This window comes from Anoplophora glabripennis, unplaced genomic scaffold (assembly GCF_000390285.2).
Source record: "Anoplophora glabripennis isolate ALB-LARVAE unplaced genomic scaffold, Agla_2.0 scaffold24, whole genome shotgun sequence".
Lineage (NCBI taxonomy): Eukaryota > Metazoa > Arthropoda > Insecta > Coleoptera > Cerambycidae > Anoplophora > Anoplophora glabripennis.
Window position 1 is genome coordinate 71,391 of NW_019416404.1, and position 22,723 is coordinate 94,113.

A 22,723-nucleotide genomic window follows, 5' to 3' on the forward strand; every position below is an offset into this window, starting at 1 on the left:
TTGAGCAGACAATCACAATAGACAGCAAAAAAAAGTGAGTGTATTACTTTTCCTCAAAGCCCGTTCCAATTTCCCTGAAACATGGAAATGCCGTCATAAATAATAATAAATAAATGGAGTTATGGCGGGCACTATACAATATATTCCTATAAATAACCATAAATAAAGTCGACGATCATTTCGCAACGTTGTAATAGATTTCAGGCTCTGAAATTCGATAGATTGTTGGCACTATGCGAGTTTCGCATGCCATCGCAACACAAAAGCATGGTAATTGGAAAATGGCAAAATGCAATTTAAATTGCCTGCAATATATTTGCATTCTTAATTGATTGCAACAATTAAGCTGAGAGTAATTGTATTGACTGCTTATCAAAACTTTCAATCTAGCTATTTTCTATGGCGCGCCTAATGTTTAATTCATTATCAAAGTTAACTTGACTATTAGTACAAATTGCGTGGTGGCTCTGTATTTGATGACTATCAACACATAACAGTTAGAAAATTTTGTAACAAAAGTTTATAGCATCATTCTTCCATCTTAAGAAGTCGAGAAAATATGAAATCGCTAAAGCAATAATAATTTAAATTAGAGTGATATTTGAATAACTTGTATACATTAACACAAAAGATAGAGATATTCATCCAAAGTATTAATAAATTTTGTATTTTTGACACGGCAGTATTCAATATTTGCAATTACAAAAGTATTCGTAATCTTTGCGAACTATAAAACAGTAAGCGAAGAATAACATGAAGTATTAAGGTTTCTTGTATCCACAGTTCCATACGATACCGATTGCGAATATGTCGTATTCGTAAATATGAATATTTAATAATATTCAGTACTCATAAACTTCCTATGAGTAGTCATGAATACTATATTTATTATTCATACTTTTGGAGATTATTATTGAATAATGTATTCACAAGTCTTGAATTCACAGTTTCATAGAATAATTGCGAATACATTGTATTCGTAAATATGAATACCGAACAATATTTAGTATTCGTATTCATTATACGTGACTATAAATAGGTATTCAGTATTCATGAACTGTCTATGAATACTGAATAGTGTATTCATTCATTATCCAGATTTTTGAAGATCACTAAATAACATAATAATAGTCAGAGCATTTGATTATTTTTGTTCAATAAATAGGAAGATTTACAGCCACTTCCGGTATAAATGTAAGTAACTGGACGTGTGCAATATTTTGAAAACTGAATTAACCTTTCTTGTTTTCACAGTTTCATATAGTGATTGCTAATAATAATCTTAATATGAATACTGAATCATATTTCGAATTAGTGTTCATTTGATCTGAATTAAAACATTCAATATTCATAAACTCTCTGTGAGTACTAAATACTGAATAGATTATTCAGATTTTCGAAGATTACTGAATAATGTATTGAATAATAAGCATTCGATTACTTTTACCCAACAAATAACGAAGTTGACATGTAATAAGAACTAAACTGAATTGATTTTTCTTGTATTTACAATTTCATGTAATGATTTGCGAATATATTGTATTCGTAAATATGAATACTGAATATTATTTGATATTCATATTCTTTCCAGGGGAACATAAATATTTAGTATTCATAAAATTTGTATGAACATTAAATATTGTACTCGTTATTCAGGTTTTCTGAATAATGTTTGTTAATGTTAAGGAAATTTTACATATTATTAGGATCTCTGCAAACCTTCTGTCTTTACGAATAACGTTCGATGGCAGTATTAAAAATTGTTTACAATTTCGGCCCAATCGTTCCGCGGCGCATGACATACATCTTCATCGCGACCTATGGAGAGCCCAAGCTGCTTTGTTGAATATTTTACAATGTCGGAGTCGTGACTGTACTGAAAATAATGTTGCCTCAATGCCATTTCCTATTGAATACACCGCCTTAGGTTGTTAAATTATTATATAACCCGCGGTTTTTTGTTACTGTGTCGATATAGCGAATCACAATAGGTTTTTTCTAAACCAGCAACATATATATTAACAGTTTCATCGGGTTGCAACAGGGACGTATTTAGCTTCGGGTATAAATAGTTGTGCAAAAATAATAACGGTTAATCTTTTTCTTGTTCGTTGTGATTCACCAGGTTCTTGTCAAACTACGTAGTACACTGCAGTCTCAAATTTTACGTCAAAAAGTTAATAACAGAATCCAATTTAAGTTAACCGAGTGAAACACAAAAAGTTTGGAACTTCTTATGAAATTGGTATTCACAATAATTTGTTTTCATGCTCGAGTTGAAAGTTTAGGTTCCAAATTTATACGTGTACGGTAAATTAAAATTGTTGAAGCAACGTTTTAGAAACGAACAGATGACTCTAAAGCTCCGTTCCCACTTAACGACACTGCGTCGAAACAGGAAAATTGTGTAAATGATAACTTCAAATATGTAGTATTTTTTTTTTTTATTTTCCAACGGAGTCCAAACATAATATACCTACCTGGAAATAGTATCGCAATACATAGAAGCAGGCTTTACGAGCAACCAGTGGCGGAGACTGTAGCAAAACTTTCGTAATTAATTGAGTAACTCGTCAGAAGTGGGATGCGCGTTAATTTCGCATATTCTGAAAGGCAGAGACGTACGTACAGTCCCTCAGCATTACCGTAATTAATATCTTAGCATGGAGAGGTATAAATTTATCTTTGGATCTTATATCAAATTAGAATGCCTAATTGGTTATGCCATGTCAGACAGCTGAATGCATACACATCATCTCATTTCCATGGTACCAGTTGATAAATAGCATGGCAAACTAGCTGCAACAGAATAATAGATTAAGTTAGATGCGGAAGCTCACTATTGCTTACGGCGTCTAATACGACTTTTATTTTAATTCAAAATCTGAGTAGTGCCCAAATTTACAGTATATTCTTGCACTTCAATAACGTACCTATTAATGTTTTTCTCACTAGACTAGAAATCAATTACCTGTATGGAGAAGCGTGCGGCATATTATTATTATTTTCTAGGTCATCCAGAAACAGTCCGTTTCAACTTTAATAACCTAAATATTTTGCAGATTTTTTTAGGTACTGTATATTTTGAATATGATCAACTTTTTTAAAAACTGCTAGAATTTTCAAGTGTAACAGCTCCATCTAGATCTTTCGAAATTGATTGAGATTGAATGTGGAATGACCACTTTTTGTCATAAATTTAGCCAGTATGAAAAAAAAAGTTTCTCGGAATAGCGTGATTTAGTTCATGTTTAATCGAAGATTAGAGTCAGATAAAAATGTAGGTGCGCCACTTTTTTTAACCAAATTTATAGTTCCAGTTTTTCAGATCAGCATAAGTTTTCGTTTACTACTTAATATATTTCTATACGTATTAATAGAAATAGCATTTGTAAATAGTCAAATAAAATACAGATAAACATAATCGTATTTATCGTGTGAGATTCTTCATAATTTCCAAGAAATAATATGTAAATTTTAGGCTTAAATGGACCAACACATATAGGGTGTTCCTCTACAGTGAAATGATTTGAAATATTCTGATTCATTTTATCCTTAGGACTTAATCAGTTAAACAACCAATAAATAACCAATCTTTTTCCAAAATTTAATATGTATGTCATGTTTTATGATTTTATGGATTAAATAAATGATTATTATTAGGTGTCAGATTGGCATTTTTTAAAATAAATCACTTAATTGCAAAATTGAAACCGATTAGGTATCAACAAATTTGGGACATTAACATACGTTCTCCTAATAAAATTTTGCCGATTTCTTACACAAAAACGGCACTTACAATTGCTTTCATCTTTAGAACATAGTAATAAATTTTAGTTAACACCTTGTATATGTTAGTCCATTAAAATAACATTTTTGTACAATTAAGCACAAACATAATTTCTTAATAATAATGACGTTTTTAAATGAAAATTAAAATAAAATTAGATATAAAATAATTTTCCCTTTTTTGATCTCCGCCCCTGGACACACTAAATATATTTTATAAATCTTTGTTACCCTTCTATTTTATTCATCATTAACTCTTGTTGCTTGGCACTGTTGTGTGAACAAAATAAAATTCAAAACTATAGTTAAATTTGTGTATATCAAGCTCCTCTTACACCCAGGTATGTTTCACTGATGAACATTATTCCCAGTCCCTCCCTGTTCATCTGATTTCTAATTCGTACTTATCGCGCCAACTTGATTTGAATTGCCGTTCCATTTTCCCGGCTGTCAGTAATGAATTATGATGCATTATTTTAAAACATTTGATGGGTTGCGCTGGTCATTGTTGTAGACGTTTCTACGTACCGGAATGAAATAATGTAATGTGCCACGCCACCTTTGTCGATTTTTTTTTTCAGAAAATGATTACAACCTCGCATGGGGTTGCAAATATGCCTGTGTAAGTCGTTTTAATGTGTTAGATTCTAGCAAGCCATGGAAACTTGTTTACAGGGCTAGAAGTGGGCTTCGTAGCAAATTAAGCCGTAGTAAATTTATTATTATATGTATAGGAACATCTGTTGCACAATATCAAAATCGTATTTGGTTTATTTGGTATATTTTGGTTTCATGAAATGCCATCGTGTCTTTAGTTTTCGAGATGTCCTATTTATATTTAGACAGTGGCGGAGCTATTAAATTAAACAAGATGGATTTACATACAGGGTGTTCCACAAGCTGTAAGACGAACTTTGATTGATGGTACTGGACATTTTTTCTAGTATGATTCGTTTTTGTTTAGAGGTTACAAGCATTTAAAAATATATAATTTCATATTTCAATCAAAGTAACCTAATAAATAAAAATGATGGTTGCTATAACAATAATTATTATTTGTGTTTAAAGTTTAAACATTTGTTAACCTTTATTAACCAAATTAACAAACCTTATGACTATAAAAATTGTTCAAAACGTCCACCCTCGACTTAAATGCAAGCCTTACATCGGCGAACTAAAGATTGCGTCACTCGACAGATGGGATTTGAGTCATTTCTTATCTGGTTAGCTACATCCCCAATTCTTTCAAGTAACTGCTGATGGGTAGTGATTTCAGCATGGTAGACAAGCTGCTTGATATGCCCCCATAAATAAAAATCCAAAGGATTTAGATCTGGGGAACACGGTGGTCATGCTATTAGACCTTGTTGGCCTATTTGTTGAAATTGTATTTTTTAAAATGCTTGTAACAAAAACAAATCGGACCTGTGTTCGTATAAGAGAAAATGTTTGAAATTAACCCAGCTACCATCTATCAAAGTTTGTCATAGATCTTGTAGAACACCCTGTATATACCTATAAAAATTGTGTGACCTTTGTTAGGCGTTGGTAAATCTTGATTTTAAAGGCGAAATTATATTGGCGATTCCTGCCCAGAACTGACCGTTGAATCATCCCACCGCGGCAGAACCAGAACTCGAACACCGCAGATCTGCTAGCAACGACTAACCCATATAATCAAGGCACGCATTATTAACGTCAAGGTTACATAACTTGTGCCACAGTGGTTGGTGGCCACGTACGTTAAACTGGATGTAAATGTTTTATACCTGATCCACACGAGGCGATTCGTAGAACCAATCTTTAACGATACGTACTTTAAAAATCGTGTATTCAGTGTCTATGTAATCTTTAGCATTGTGATGACTTCATAAAAGTCGAAACGTCAATGACAGCATAAAGGTTAGCAAAAACTGCCGTTTTAAAATCGATACGTTGCTAATTATGTTTCCAAAGAGAAAAAGTGATTATTTAATTAGATAAATAAATGACAATTTTCAATGCTAAGTTTATTATGAAAAAATATTAAAAATAACCTCGCATCGAACATTCATTGTATTGATTTTGTATAACCATGACTTAAGTAGTTATTTTCTTTTCATCGAGGTGTAATCGAAGTGTTATTTACCTCATCATTATTTTAATTAGCCCCATTGGGCTGTAATAAAATAAACACGGAACTGAAACTGCCAAAGCTTGAGGAAGTTCTGGTTTGCGAACGACCTTTTTCGGCTAATAGCACTCCACTAACGTTTGCAAAACTTAAATTAATCATATTTTGACGGCGCTTTGAACCGAGAGCATTTATAAATGCAGCACATGAAAAACGACTGCGTAAATAATGTTATAGGAAAGTATTGTTCCAGGCACAATATCCATTATAATATTAAGTATGTATAACCTAGACTGTGCTCGAAAGAGTAGGTAAATAATGTTGATCACTTCCTGTACATAAAAACATGTTCAGCCTGCAGGTAAATTGTAAAAGTTTCATTTAGGACTTGTATAGTGTCCTAATCATCATCTATACTGGTTGATGTGGGTAGTCACTTATTACAAAGAAAAATGTATTTATTAAAACCAGTACGAGAATAGATCCGTTTTTCATCATTTATAATTTTTTTTTCATAAAATTTAGGAAACATTTTTAATACCATAAAGTGGGATGATTTTTCACACTTAAAGACTTGTATTTAGAAATGCTTTGCCACAGCCTCCTACATCTAGATCTCCTAGATGTAGGAGGACTAAACTAACTGCACTTTTATGACAAAATTTTAGTCTTGATCTGTACTTCGAATACTACAAAAACTAATTTTAAATGACTATCGTTTCCAGACTGTACAAAGAGGTAAAACTAACATTTTAATAATATATTTTCCTTGGTAAATGAATAAAAAAATAAATAACTATCTTTCAGATTGAGGGTTGCTTTCGCTGTACAGCAAGAATAAAACGCTCTCTCAACGGTAATAATAAAGTATTTTATTGAAAAATAAGTTGTATAAAAGAAGACGTGTTGACGAGGCGAGTGTTCGTTGGAGAGTCCCTGTGTGTGGAGTCGGTCGTAGGTATATGAGTACGCATCTGGTCGCCGGCTCCAGTCCGCCGTAGACCCTTCCTGGAACGCTGGTGTGTCCGGCGGCGTCCTGCTGGCACTCTTGACGTAATGCTTAAAAATGGGTCACTTGCTGCATGTGTACCCACAGGACAATAAAGTTTCCATGTTTCAATAAATATTGCAATTGAATTCTAGTAGCCTTCACTTGGCATATTTTTTTTTCAATAATTTTACAGCACGCCTCTGACTATTCAAAAAATTCTTAACGGTAAGCCAAGTCTTATTTCGTAAACTTACATCTCTTAAGCACCCATATATACAGGGTGTCTACTATAAAAGTGCCATTCCTATGTATCTCGCTTAATACACGATACACGTCAAAAATCTTTATATGTTTTTTATTGCATTTTTTTAAGGCCTTGATGCTTGTAAATTTGAGATCCATGGCCAACTTTAAGAATAATCATAAAAAACCCAGAAAAGTACCGAAAGTTTAGGACCGTCTAACTTTTTTTTAAGAGATAGAGAAAACTTATTTTAATAAAATTTCATGGCCAAATCGATATCTTTCACCTGGTGAAAGATATGCGGACAAAAAAAATGTTTTCGAAGCAGGTTGTGGATACAAAAATTTGTTTGTTTTTTCCTCTTTCATACGATATATAACTACATGTCGCCTTCATCTTTTATATTTATTACATTTATAATAATTGTTGGTATCAAAAATGTAGATTAATGTAGAAATTGCTTTAAACATGCCAACTACAAAAAATTTATTAAACATAATGTAACACTTCTTTTAAGCAAAGGTCCTATTATTTTGGTATCAAGAATTCTATCCCAAACGTTTACTGAAAACCTCTGTTGAAATGCAGTTTCTCCGTCCCAATGGAAATTACCATTAGTCCATTTGAAGTAAATGTTTCTATTAAAAAATCCATGTTATTATCCAATGTTACAAAAATTAGACACACCTGACCAGAGAACTATTCTGCATAAAAAAGATCTTCCCCCTTTCTTTCTTGTCACCACCTACCGAACCCTAATCTTCTCAGTTTATCTTCATCCCTCAAGAAATGCACTTTTTTCACCTTATAAAATTTTAAACCATTTTTTCATAATATCTTTGCACTATCCTTTTCTAAATTGCAGTTTACTCTCACTGCTCCTTTTTCCTATTTACATAATTTAAAATTCTGTTAACATTACCTATTTTATTAACAACAGCTGATTTTATTGCCCTGTCCTTCTTAAGAGATCCATGTCAGTGAAGGTTTTCTATATACTGCAAGTGCTTGAATTGAATTGAAATTGCATTGATAGTACAATACAAAACATATTACACTTTTTAATATGTGAAATTATCATTATTACACCTATTCAGAAATCACAGTAAACTGTAACAATTTTCAAACCAACAGTTATGTATAAACTATAACAATAAACGATTTGTTAAATGATATTACTGGGATAACACATTTGTTTTCATGGCGTGCTACATTTAGCGTTTAGGCTCAGTTTTCTCTAAAGTAAAAAACCAATATTATAATAATATGAAAAAAAGATCTGTATTTTACTTAAAAGAAGTACGTTATATTTCTTAAATTTTTTGTAGTTGACGTGTCTATAACCATTTCTACGTTAACACGAAAATGTTTACATTTTTTATACCAAAATTGTAAAAAATGTAATAAATTTAAAAGATAAAGGCAGATAACGTATGAATGAGGAAGAAACAAGCAATTTTTTGTTGTCACAACCTGCTTCGATGATTTTAGCAAATTACATACGATGCTTTAAAAATCTGTTTGCATTAGGTGAAGGACATCAATTTTGCCATGAAATTTTATTAAAATCTCGTAAAAGAAAGTTAGATGAGTCTAAACTTTCGGTACTTTTCTGTTTTTTATGATTACTCACGAAGTTGGACATCGATCTCAAATTTGTTTTTACGAACATAAAGGCCTCAAAAATGCAACAAAAAACACAAAGATTTTTGAAATGCGTCATATATTAAACGAGATTCATAGGAGTGGCCCTCTTAAGGCGGGTATTCATTTGTGTCAAATGTCCCGTAACGTAACACCGAACATGTTACGTTACAGCTAGTGGAGACGGAAAATTGTTGCATGGCACGTGTAACAAATTTGACATGCGTAACTAATCCGGGACGAACCATCAGTTGTCGGTTTTTAGTCGTCGCATCAAAGGGATGCAACAGTACTTTCTGCCACATGTTGAGACGGGGTTACCCCTTTGGCTGTAACGTTGCCTATTGCACATGTGACTTTGTCTTATTTTTTGTTTCGTCAGTCTTTAGTATATGGTCTGGGGTCAGTCTATTTTCTACAGTGACTAGGAAGAGTGTGTTTTTCTGTGTTTGTGCCATGGAGTGGAGTAAAGAAAAGATTTCCGGAGATTTCCGTTTCTTATTCTTCAAAATTGTATGATAAATAAAAGTATATGACGCTGCTGCTAANTCACAACCTGCTTCGATGATTTTAGCAAATTATATACGATGCTTTAAAAATCTGTTTGCATTAGGTGAAGGACATCAATTTTGCCATGAAATTTTTTTAAAATCTCGTAAAAGAAAGTTAGATGACCCTAAACTTTCGGTACTTTTCTGTTTTTTATGATTACTCACGAAGTTGGACATCGATCTCAAATTTGTTTTTACGAACATATAGGCCTCAAAAATGCAACAAAAAACATATAAAGATTTTTGAAGTGCGTCATATATTAAACGAGATCCATAGGAGTGGCCCTCTTAAGGCGGGTATTCATTTGTGTCAAATGTCCCGTAATGTAACACCGAACATGTTACGTTACTGCTAGTGGAGACGGAAAATTGTTGCATGGTACGTGTAACAAATTTGACACTCGTAACTAATCCGGGACGAACCATCAGAGTTGTCGGTTTTTAGTCGTCGCATCAAAGGGATGCAACAGTACTTTCTGCCACTTGTTGAGACGGGGTTAACCTTTTGGCCGTAACGTTGCCTGTTGCACAAGTGATTTTGTCTTATTTTTTGTTTCGTCAGTCTTTTGTATATGGTCTGGGGTCAGTCTATTTTCTACAGTGACTAGGAAGAGTGTGTTTTTCTGTGTTTGTGCCATGGAGTGGAGTAAAGAAAAGATTTCCGGAGATTTCCGTTTCTTATTCTTCAAAATTATAAGATAAATAAAAATATATGACGCTGCTGCTAACTGCAATTGCAGTGACGAATCCATTATTGCAGTCAGGTTCATACTGCGAGTTTATGTTCCTGTGTCGTCTCGTAACCTTATTTTGTTACGTTACGGAATGAATGATACGACCAAAACCACACATACTTTCGCAGCGCACCATGTCACCTTTTGCAACAGGCCGTAACATGTTCGTTGTTACGTTACGGAGCATTTCCACAAGTGGATACCCGCCTTTATAGTAGACAGCTTGTATCTTCACTTTATCAACACTAGGTAGGTAGACAGGTACATACTTTTCTGTCGTACCCTGTACACTAATTTCACCCGAACGAATGACTGATAATATGTTTGCTAAATTTTGTGGATTATAATGGAAATAACGCTTTGTAGCACCATTTTTTTTTACAAAATACGTATGCTAATTCACCACAAAGTTATAACTTCCTGAACAGTTTGTTAGGACTATTGTTGGCCGTTATTGGCACTGCTAGCTTAGAACATAATGAGAAATGAGTTAATTGTGAAGCTGATTAGGTACTTTAATAATGAACAAGAAAGTAATTATTCTATTTACAATTCATCAAAACTATCACGAAATAATGAAACCTGAGCTTTATATTATATGCACTGGCAAATTATTTATTATTTACATAGTTTTTCCTTTTCTAGGTGAGTGGAACTGTGTCAGTATGTGTTCTTCGCAAAATGGTAAGTGCGATTTAAAAAAAAAAACAGGTAGATACCGTTTCCTGGGTGACGCAAATTTCTCCTCCTAATGCCAGCTGTTATTTTTTATGACGATAAAAAATATCGCTTGCACATCTAAACGTGTCGCGGTAAGTCGCTGCCTAGTCCAATATCTTTCGCGTTGCACGTACGGACGTACCGTTATAAAATACAAGGCTTGATGACAGCCTACACAGATATGCGTTTTCATTGGGCGAAGCGGGTTGTAAGGAATATTCATTGTGTTATATAAACAATTTAATTTAGTCATTTCATAATTAAATATTCAACTGGAAAGTTTTGGAAAAGCACAGTCAACCTGAATTGTTTTAATAATACAATTTCAAATATAAAGAGTGTTCAGGAATTATTGGCAAGAAAATGAAGAGGTGAAAATAATTCTGCAAGTTCCTGCGAAATTTTTTGAAAAGTTCAATATTCACGGAGTTATACAGGGTGTCCCCGAAACATTGATCGGCCACAAACTCTAGGATCAATATAAAGCTATTTAGACTAACTTAAAAAAAACTCAGCGCCTACTGAGATATGGGCTATAGTGACTGAGTGTGTTACCTCTAAACCACATTTATTATAATATTACTTTTGGTACACAAGCCTTTGTTTATTTGAGTCTAATTTATTCTTGGAATATGTTAAGAAAATAATATATAACCTGTTGTTTTCTTGAGTTTTTACACCATCGATCATCCCATAACTTTTTTATGGGTGCGCCAATGGCTATCTAATTTACATCGGCTAAAACGAAATTATTTTCTAAAGAATTTTTGTCTCTTGTGTCCTGAAAATACGAGATGTACGAAAAATTCAAGTTTATGTGAACTTTTTTTTCGGTATTGATTTTCCTCATTTACTCGATATCACATTTTACTAGAGACAGATGAATATGCTCAAGTTAATTTTGTATTGGAATATGTAACTTAGATAGTCTTAGGTGTACGAACAAAGAAGTTAGGGAAATTTAAGACACATCCGGTATTTTTTGATTTTTGTATATGATTAAGTTACTCTAAATTATCTTGTTCCTTTTTCAGTTAAGCGATTTTTTTCAAATTTGATAAACTTGTTATTGGTAACGAGGTGCACCCACAAAAACAAAAATCCTCAAAATTCGCAAGCCATAAATGTTCCTTAATTAGTAAAAAATTGAGTATAACTTTTTTAATTGTGATTTTTCAAAAAATTGGACAGCTTAATATTAAAATACATTAAAAATTTTTACAGAAATTAATTTATCAGGTAAAACAACCATAGTTTGATTTATAGAGACTTCACTATCCAATTTCTCTTAAAAATAGTTCAAATTTACTTAATTATGAAACAATTGTACCTAAGCATTAAAATCTTTTAAATCATCTGCATTGATTAATATTGATGAGTTCATAAAGATAATTGCCAAGTATTTTAATGTTTAATTTTTAAAATATTTGAAGGTAAATTTTCTTAATAAAGGTTTTGAGTCCTTTAGGGTGTTATAATTTTGATAAATTTTTTCTTAGATACAGACTTACCACCAATAAATGACAAAATCTAAAAAAAAATCTTGCCAGAAAAAATGTTATGGAAAAATATACAAATTTGAGGAGTATACCATTATTTTCATGAATAGAAGCATCTCCTAAATTATTTGCTCATAGTTTTCCTACGTTAGTGACAATTAATGATACCTACTATTCTGGTGCCTTAGTACAATACAAAATATTACACACAAACGTTTGCAAATATATCCAACCTTCTATTTGGCAGACTATTGTTTGGAAAACGAAAAATGTTGATCCGCGTTTCTGATTTCAATCTCAATTGCAAAAAATCAGACAGTTCCAGACGAAATATTTTATACCCAGAACTGAGACCGTGTTATCATATTAAACAATGCTGACTATGAACTTGACAAAAAAGTTTGTTGACATGTGTTTCGCAGATTTTTAAGAGGAAACCTACTTCCGTCGTACTAACATGTTACGGTTTTATTTTCAAGAACAGCTTGTTTATGGTCCGTCGTTATCTCATAATTATTATGATGTAGGCGGGGCTTTTTCGCTGAAATTTGCATGCATGCATGTAGCTGCATAATGTTTACTTGCTTACTAATCAAAACAAACTGAACGTTCGTTAACTTTCGAACAATGTAGTGCAGTCCCGGGAAGTTTCCACCACAAAACGTTTATTTATATAAAATGCATTTTGTGTTATGGTTAGATATTGCAAAAACTAATTTTGATATGTTCTCTTTTTTGTGATGTTTTTGAAAATGGAAGAGTGATGCGCTACGAGCCATGTGTTGTTTCATGCGGAATTTCTTCTTTTCGCATAATTTTTAATTAACAGGGTTAGAGAAAAATAGAGAACTTTATATAATTATAATTACTGAAATCGTTTTTATTTTTTCTGATTTTTTCATATTATTTTGTAGGTACTCATTTAGTGTAGCTTTCATAATTTTTTTTTCAAATTTTTATTTCAACTCCTCAATAAGTTATGAGAATTTGAATATTTAGGGTAAAAAATTTTCCTGTTACTTGGCAAGAACTAAAGACACGTATTTTTTTTAATTTTGTTCGTTTTGAGATGTAATGTTATAAAAAAGAGTATAAAAATAACACATTTTTAGTTTTTTGAGTTTTTTTAGTTTTTAAACAAAAAAAAGTGCTTTTTGAAAACGAGTGGCGTTTTTTATCTTCGAAGAATTCTCAAAAATCGTCTTCAATATGCAAATTTATGATACAGGTTCTAGAGTGGGATCTTTCTTTTTTCTATTTTTTCGAATTAATTTTTTTTTGTATTTAAATTTTTTATAGATAATATACGCTATTAAACCAAAATTTATTATACCGGGTCCGCCATTAGTGTGTTGACGGAGGATAGCTCCTAAGTTTAAAGAGATATCAAAATGAAATTTTGTCCAGGGAGCACATTTTAAAATTATTTGCAGTTTTGTGTACTAATCATATATGCATTGCATTTTTGTAAATAGAACACCCTGTATATTTTCTCATATTTAGATAGCCCTATCAAACTTTAGCAAAATAATATAGGGTGTATGGGCGTTGCGATGGCCCGTTTTCCTAGTAGAGGCTCATGAATCCGAAAACAGACTACGATACAGCCATTTGTAAACACTCAGTATAATGTCGTTTTAACAAATCTGCGACATAAACAATCATTGATTGTTTAAATTTTCTTAGAAACCACAGAAGTGTTGTCACTATTCTTTAGTTATACAGAGTGATCGAGGTTTGCAAATTCAAAAATTACTAAATTTTTTTAAATGGAATGGCCTATTTTTACCAGCTAATATGAAAAATAGGAACTATCTTTCCAACAATACCATATTATGTGGGATTACTTCTGATTTCTAAAATTCGAAATAAATTTATATAGTTAAATAGTTATTAGTAAAATTGTATATTTCGCATTAATTTTATATGTGCATTTACATTTTTTTATGAAATACTCCATTGATACTTTCACTGCGACATATTTTTTTTATTTCTTCATTCCTAATAGTTAAAAATAGATCATAATTATTAAGATTTGACATTGAGTTTATAAATATATTGTGTTTTGTAGAAGAAGACATTTTTTACAACTTTTGTTTTCAGGGTTATGGCCTAAAAATTCATTAAGACCGGCACTGCATGTCACCTTCTCGAAATGTGGGTAGTCAATAAATAAATTTACGTTCAGAACAGCGATTTAAAAAAAATGTTACCTGTTCCCTTCATGCCGTCTCTGACTTATTGCCAATATCGGGCTCGTCTGTGTAATTTATGATTTTCTCCCGCCGCAAATTGGATATTTTCCAAGAGGCCGGATCCCCCCTAAATATGATTTTCACAGGTGAGGCTCAACCTTGAGCGTTCAACGAACTGTCGGATACATTAAGAGTTTTCCCGCTCGCGATGCCATTAGTCGCTGTTACTTAATGTACACCGTTCCCTGTAATTGCTGAAAATTATCTTCGAAATGCGTCGGTGGTGTCGAAATTTAATGAGGATTAGCCCGTACCCAGCGGGAATCTTGCGAATGATTTGCGAGGAGTGCAACAAGGAGTTACAGCAAAATAGAAGGGGAGTATCATATTCCTGATATTGACCAGATTTCCACTTTGTGCAATGCTCCGCTTGTTGCTTAATCATAGTGGTCACCACCTGTACAGATATTACTATAAAATTAAATAATGTGGTCAAAAATGTGACTAGTATTTGTTTATTTGTGCAAAGAATCATTATTTAACTGGCAATTCAAAAAATGCAGTAACGAAATAAATTTGGCGGGCAATTGTGATAAGCGGCGTTCGTGTTTACACATTCATTTGAACAATATTCGTTTTATTTCCCATTATTAGTAATTTTATTATTAAACTGCGGTTATTTGAGTTTTGTGTTATATTATAGGTTTCAAATATTTCATAAATTTTAATGCAAGTATTTATGTCTACCTTGATTGTTTCTAACATTACAATTTAATGTACATTTTTTGATGTTATAACTGTGAAGTTATCCGTTGTGGAATACCTACATTTCCTATTTAAATGCCAACGAACACTCTCGTTGTATGTCAGAAGAAGGGGCAGTTTTTAACGCTGTTCATGTGGTGGTACTATGTGGAAAAATTGGGTATTGATTTAAATTTAGAAATTTATTTATTGTGTCTGCAACCTAGTGCCCTTACTAACAACTCTCTTGAAATTCAGGGAGTATTGTCTGTCGACAACAATATTTTGAAAATTTCTTCAATGGTTTGATGAAAACTTAATTCTGGATTTTTCTTGGACCATGAAAAACAACTATGCACTGAACAATAATAGTTCGACAATTTCTTCTTTTTATCCATAACTGCTGAAGTTTTCCTCACACTATTTTCTTAAAATAACAGTAACAGTATTCAAAAAACAAACACTAAACACAGTTTTAAATAAAATACAAAACGAAATGTCTCGCACACAAGAAATGTTTACCTTGTTTCGCTAGTATAACTTGTCACTGCCAGAGGGCGAGCTCTTAACTGCATTCGCGGATATTATGTTATATTGTATTATACCTTAATTGCATCATTTGTCAATAGGAAGCTCAACTAAAGTACCACTATCCTTCTTCTTTTGTTTAGTTGATTCTTGAAACATTTTAAAACCTAATGAAAATATGTATTGTTAGCACCCTGTATATCCACTGAGATGTTTATTAGATGACGGACGAATGTTTATGCAGGTGTGTGTCCAATGATGCCACTCTGGTATGTGTTGCCATCATAGTTGTAAGTTGAAAGCGATGTTTATATATTATGTAGGAAAAAGGGATAAAGCATAGGCTAAATCTGTAGAATTATTGTAAAGAGAGCAGACGTTTAATATTCAATAAATATTGTTTACAGTTTCATATATACGTTGGATTATTAATCAACCCTAAGGCATTACAGTATGTATATGTAAGGAGTTAATGCTTGTTCAATTTGTATTAACTTTGATTTAGAAGAGTATTCAGTGATGAAACACTACTTTTTTATGTAAACTCTAATCAGACATCTCACGACAAATCTAAATTTGCACTAGTAATATACTGTACGATTAGAAGATTCATTAGATCTTGGTTGAATGATTTCCGGGCTAGTTGCCACGTCGTCGATTAACAACTCTTGACGTTTCGAAAGATATATCGCTCTCGTCCTCAGAAGTTACTCTGAAACACATCATTCATTAGATCATCTTTACAAAAAATCTCACTTGTGTAGAAGCTTTTAGAATTTTCCTCCGTTTATTTGGGTGTTTTTTCGCCCATGGAGGAAAATAATTAAACAAGCCCTGCGCCAAAGGAATCTGCGTTAGTTTAACCAAAAGTCTCACATTGAAAAAGCAGACAAACAAAAAAATTAAAAAGACATTACTAAATCACACACTCTAGTTTATTAAACGTTTCGATAAAAATCATTTTTAGTACGATATTTTTGGCTAGGCATAGTTTCATAGATTAACTCTTGACTATTGTAACTGAAGCAATATTGATTGATTACAATATAGATTTTTCAAAGGGAAATTGTAGACGAGTTAATATTGAACTTTCAACCTGCATTATAATGGGTAACTTGCATACACATTTTTAAATGTCTAAAATCTATAATCTTAATCATGTAGTGAAAATATTAGGTATATCTTAAGGCGGGTATCCACTTGTGGCAATGCTCCGTAATGTAACTACGAACATGTTACGGCCTGTTGCAAAAGGTGACACGGTTCGCTGCGAAAGTATGTGTGGTCTTGGTCGTATCATTCATTCCGTAACGTAACAAAATAAGGTTACGAGATGATATAGGAACATAAACTCGCAGTGTGAACCTGACTGCAATAATGGATTCGTCACTGCAATTGCAGTTAGCAGCAGCGTCATATATTTTTATTCATCATACAATTTTGGAGAATAAGAAACGGAAATCTCCGGAAATCTTTTCTGATGGTTCGTTCCGGATTAGTTACGCGTGTCAAATTTGTTACACGTACCATGCAACAATTTTCCGTCTTCACTAGCTGTAACATAACATGTTCGGTGTTACGTTACGGGGCATTTGACACAAATGGATGCCCGCCTTTAGAGGTTATAGTTAAAACTTAATTATTAAAGTTTGGTGCCCAAAATAAATGTTTTTTTGGCCGCCCAGAAGTTTAGAAATCCATCGAATTCAAAGATGGATTTTAATTTTTTTTTTGTTGCAAAACAATTGAAACTTCACTTAGATAGTAAAATATCGCAAAGGCAATTTGACAATATGATTTTCTTTTATAAAAACTCCTATGCCGATCTTACAGTCTGACTGTGATATACAGGATCTTATTGTTAGTAGATCAGTTATTTTACAGGCTTTAACTTCTTTATTTGAAAAACAGGTGTATATTATTTAATAATATTAATAATTTATTTCGGAATAAATTGTTTTCTAATTATTGAAATTGGATACCATGCTCGTTGACTCCGCAAATAACTAAAATTCATTATATCCGTGATAGACTTGAAAATAATAACGAATCAACAGTACACGGCTTTGCACAAGGTCGTCCAATATTAACGAACTTGCTATCCCATGTTAATGACTTCACTTAAACTTATTGCTTCCTGTTTATTACGTTGGACTAGACACAAGAGGATATTTCGGATTTACCTCACGAGCGCATTTTGACTTTGCATTACAGTAAGTAAAAGTTGTAATTTGGACCGTGATTTTTCATTTCGTACATAATTTGGGATTAGGAGTTATCTGCAGTACCTACAATTTCATAGTGGAGTGTTTGAAGTATTTCATTTATTAGTTTCCAACTTAGGCGTTTCCTTTCGTCTCATATGCGCCCAAGTGGGAGAGACATGTTGTTATATATGTATTTGTTTTAATTAAGCCAGTGGGTTTTTTTTTAATGCAGTTATATGCAAGTGATCAATCTGTTAATTGTCAAAAAATAACTTTCACCATTAAATAAAGTTAAAACTGAAATCGCAGAAAACAAAGATTTTTCTATATTGTTCCATAAAGTTTTGTTGCATATTATGTATGAAATAAATTTTTGTTACTAACAAACAAAATAGAAACTGTGTGCTAATAGAAGAGAACGAAATTGTAGGATTTCTTTTGTATTTTTGGGTGCTGATCACGAATCTGATGTCCAAATCTGGCGGACGGCCCATTTTAGAGCAAAGAAAAGGGCGAAAAACTGCAAAAACACTTATATTGAAAAAGAATTGTAAGGTGTGTTTTCCTATGTACTTTTGGACGCTCAATATAAATTGTCAAAAAAGGGCACCTTTTCAAGGGCAAAAATTGGCAACAGCTCTATTCTATTGAAAAATCTCAAGTATGTAGTGTTTTTTAGGAATAGCCTAAGCTAACCTAACTAGTGAGTAGTATTGAGATAACTGCATATCCAATATAGAAGAGACTTGTCCCTGCAGTTACAAAAAACCTAAACTATGAAAATTTTTTACTCAAATTTGGTTTCAGCACGTTGAAATCTATAAGGAATGATAGGGCTGATCCGAAACCCAAAAAAAAATCCTTTTTTTTTTTTGTCGGCTTGTGAATTACACATATCGGAATTGAATGCAGAATTTTGGATAATGGTTTAAATGTGTTCGAGAGTTCGAGTGTAAACGAACAGAAGATTACCAAGAAGACATAGACACTGGGATATTTGAGAAATGACAACATCGAAATTTGTGCAGTGGTTGTCATGGATAATGCGCCTTACCACATTCGACGAATGGATGATGCAAGGACGAGATATATAAATGTTTTTCCGTATATAAAATTAATAGATACATACTTATTAATTACAAAAATATATTAATATTTATGATCAACAAATCTGTGAAAAGAAAGATTTCATTTGCGCAAGCGCAACAGTCAACTCCTATGTATACGTTCATGTTTTGGATACAACTTAGACCATTTAATTGATCCATCAATAGATATATTGTGTAAAGTATAACGTAAGTATGTCAGTGTTAGATATCACGGTTTATAATTGTAATAAACACACGATCCACCAATTTGAAGACCGTATCGAATCAATAAAACGTTCTCTTCGTCACCCTGTAGGAAATACAAACACACACACATTCACACACCTGACCCATTTACCCACAACTTATAAATTTACAGGCGTCGTCGTACGCGAGATAACGGTGCATTCTTCACGCAGTATGTTAATAGTTAAATAGCAAATTTGTCCAGTTCTTCGCCGATACGTAACGCCGCGGGTGAGAGACGGAGATAGCCGATAAGTCAGCACGCCGTCCTGCCATACGTAACGGGCCCCAAGAAGTATTTATGAATTTTGAAAGAGCTTTTAAACGCTTTCATCGCCATTGGACAATGAAAGTATGCATTGCAGTAATAATCGATCTTGTCTTGTTGGTTTTCATACCGGTTAATTGTGAATAGGTTTAACAATGGTCTGAATTTATAGAAAATTGTTCGGATCATATGATTGAAATATATCTAATCTAATCTAATATGTTCTATCTCTATTAGTTTTTCAGTTGAGGTCTATTTTGTAACAATTCTTTTAAAATTTTAAGAGCTGGTAGATTTTTTTTCTTTATTATTATCTTAAAGCAGGGGTTCTCAATCTTTTTCAAAGACTACCCCTTAATGAAAATTTAAAATTAAATTAAAAACACTTTTTACATCAAAAACAATATATTTGGAAATATATTTGAAACGTATTACAAAAAATTAATGAGAAGTACCGCACAAGTATTCAATTAGATTCCATTATTAAATTATAACCTTGCGTGATTACGAAACGGAAAGAAATAAAATTGGTTTAATTTTTCATTAACCTGCCCCGCGTACCCCCTGAAAATTTTCGAGTACCCCTTGGGGGTACGCGTACCATAGTTTGAGAACCCCTGTCTTAAAGGATTCCTTTAAAATCGTACTTCGGAAATATATTTTTGTGGTGCCCTTCCCCATAATCTACTTAACAGAAGAATTTTACTGAATACTACTTAATTTTTGGATAGGTAGATTTGGTTATATTTAGTGACCTGCAAATAGCCCTGATCCGAGTCCACGGGATACATTTTTGTGGGGTGACAAACAAATTTTATGTAGTAGAACCACTAAACCTTCAATATATTTATAATAAAAACAAGAAATAGAATTAATAAATGAATACATTTTAGATAGGTAGTATTAAAATTCTTCACGTTTCCTTTACATATATTTTTATGTTGAAAAGAAAGAAAAAATATGGGCGGGAGTACTTAAATATCCTTCTATTACATTCTATCTATTACATTTTTTGCCATACTTAAAAATGAAAAAGTTGAAGTGGAATGACCTTTAAAACTAATAACCCTGTACAATGGATACTGTATAATCTACAGTGTATTTCCCTACATTTTAGACCCTACCGCTATTTTGGGAAATAGAAAAAATGTTAATGTAAAAAAGGGCCACAATATTTAAATCAGATCCCATCAAGAAAAACAAGTCGGTTTATATCGACAGTTCTACGATGTTCGGTTGTTTGATCTCACACAAAATTTTATGGCTTCAAGAAAACTTTATATTTAACATATATGTATTTATATTTCAAAAAATAACGGCTACATGTGAGATGTACAATGTGCATTTGGAAGTGAAACATATTTTTACATATTAGGTTGAGTACTTTAATATGATTATTGTCCTAGGATTAGATTGACAAAATTGCTGAAGAAATTTTACTCATGTCAAGTTTATATCATATGGAATTGTCAAAACGCTTAGTTCGAATATGTTTAATGCTTTAATAATAGCAGACATTGTCAAACGAGAACTGAGAAATTTGAACTGAAAAAAAAAATAAATTTTGAAAAAACTGAAATTTCAAAGATGTTGGCAATATCGTTAGCTAAGAATCTTGCGTATGAAGCTTAGATATATTTTGCATACCTAGGTTTTTGGTGTCAAAGAACATTGTTTGACTTCTTTTGGTAGAATTTTAGAATTTTTTTTGGATTAGATTAATATAACTAAAGTAAAAATGCAAAAGCTGATAACAAAATATCCCTTTTATAAAAACATGTGACTAATCTGAAATACATCTGAAAAAGATGTCCATTTGCTGGGGACATTCATCGACTACTTTAAATCGATATTTAGTTGACGATACTCGATGTTTAAGAGTAATAAACATCGATATTAACATCGATGATTACTATTTGGTGTTGGAAAATACCTACGTCGAGGTTTGTTTAACAGATTGACATAACGTGATATTACTCTTAGATTGTTGATGTATCATTTAGGTTTCGTGATACTGTTATTTGACTGCAACATGTTTATGTGTTAGTGACGATTTCAAAAATATGCAACTTTTGGAAAAAAGATGCAACGTAAAATTTTGCAAACAAAAAACAAAACGCTTAGGTGGGGAATTCTGGAAGAAAGCCTATACAGTAGAAGTGAGAACAGCGCAGGGTGCAGAGTGAAAAGTAAGACGATCGGTGCATGGTGAAAGTATATAAGTAGTGATAAATTAAAAGTGTTTAACCGGTATTAGTTAGCAGGTTATTCTCTAAGTACTTTGTTGTTAATTGTTCTATGTAATCTTATGATTGTGATGGTTATAGATGTTTCATGATAATAATTCTGTGAATGTTTAGCCTTCCTTGTCTTATGCTCAGGGGCGTATATTTTTCTAACGTAAAATTGTTACAATTATTATTAAAGATTGCTCATTATTTATTACATGTTAAAATATGTATATATTGTCGTGACTGCCCATATATTGCAATAACAACTCCTTTGTTTCACATTTAACTTGTTTTGTCATGATTACGTTGTTCTTTGATTTCTTGTGCTCACTTTATGTTAAGACGCATGTAAGGGCCTTGTTGAATTCACTAACATTTTCGCCCGTGAGGAACGAATCTGAAAAAAAAGAATAATTAAATACAAAAAAAGAATTGCTAAAACAGATCTTCCGAAATCGCAACTATAGCTGGATTGCCTCCCGTATGGGACTCCAGTAACTTCCGGCCCTGCCGGCTAACTAACACCAAACCTCTTCAGTTTTACTTGGAAGTGTGTATGTCAAATTCGAGTGAGGTGACATTTAGTGACACATTAAATAAGTCAGGTCTTAATTGTCATAGCAAAGGATCTTAATTTATGCCTTTTATTGTCGGTTGTTTTGTATTTATATTTGGGTAGTTGGAGCAACGATCGTGGGTTTCTCTGCCATGCTCTTTCCCCACAGGAGCTCTAGGTGAGCCTGGCACTCTCATTTTATTTAAATGGTTGTTCATGTTTTTGTTGTTCTTTCTATTTGTCTTGTTTAATTTGAAGACTGTTGTACGTAAATAATAAAGTTAGGTGTATTTACTCTGCTTTTGTTTTATAAAATTAAACCATATTTCCCCTCTTTAAAGTTAGTAGCCAGCGCCTTCCGGTCAATTAAAAAAA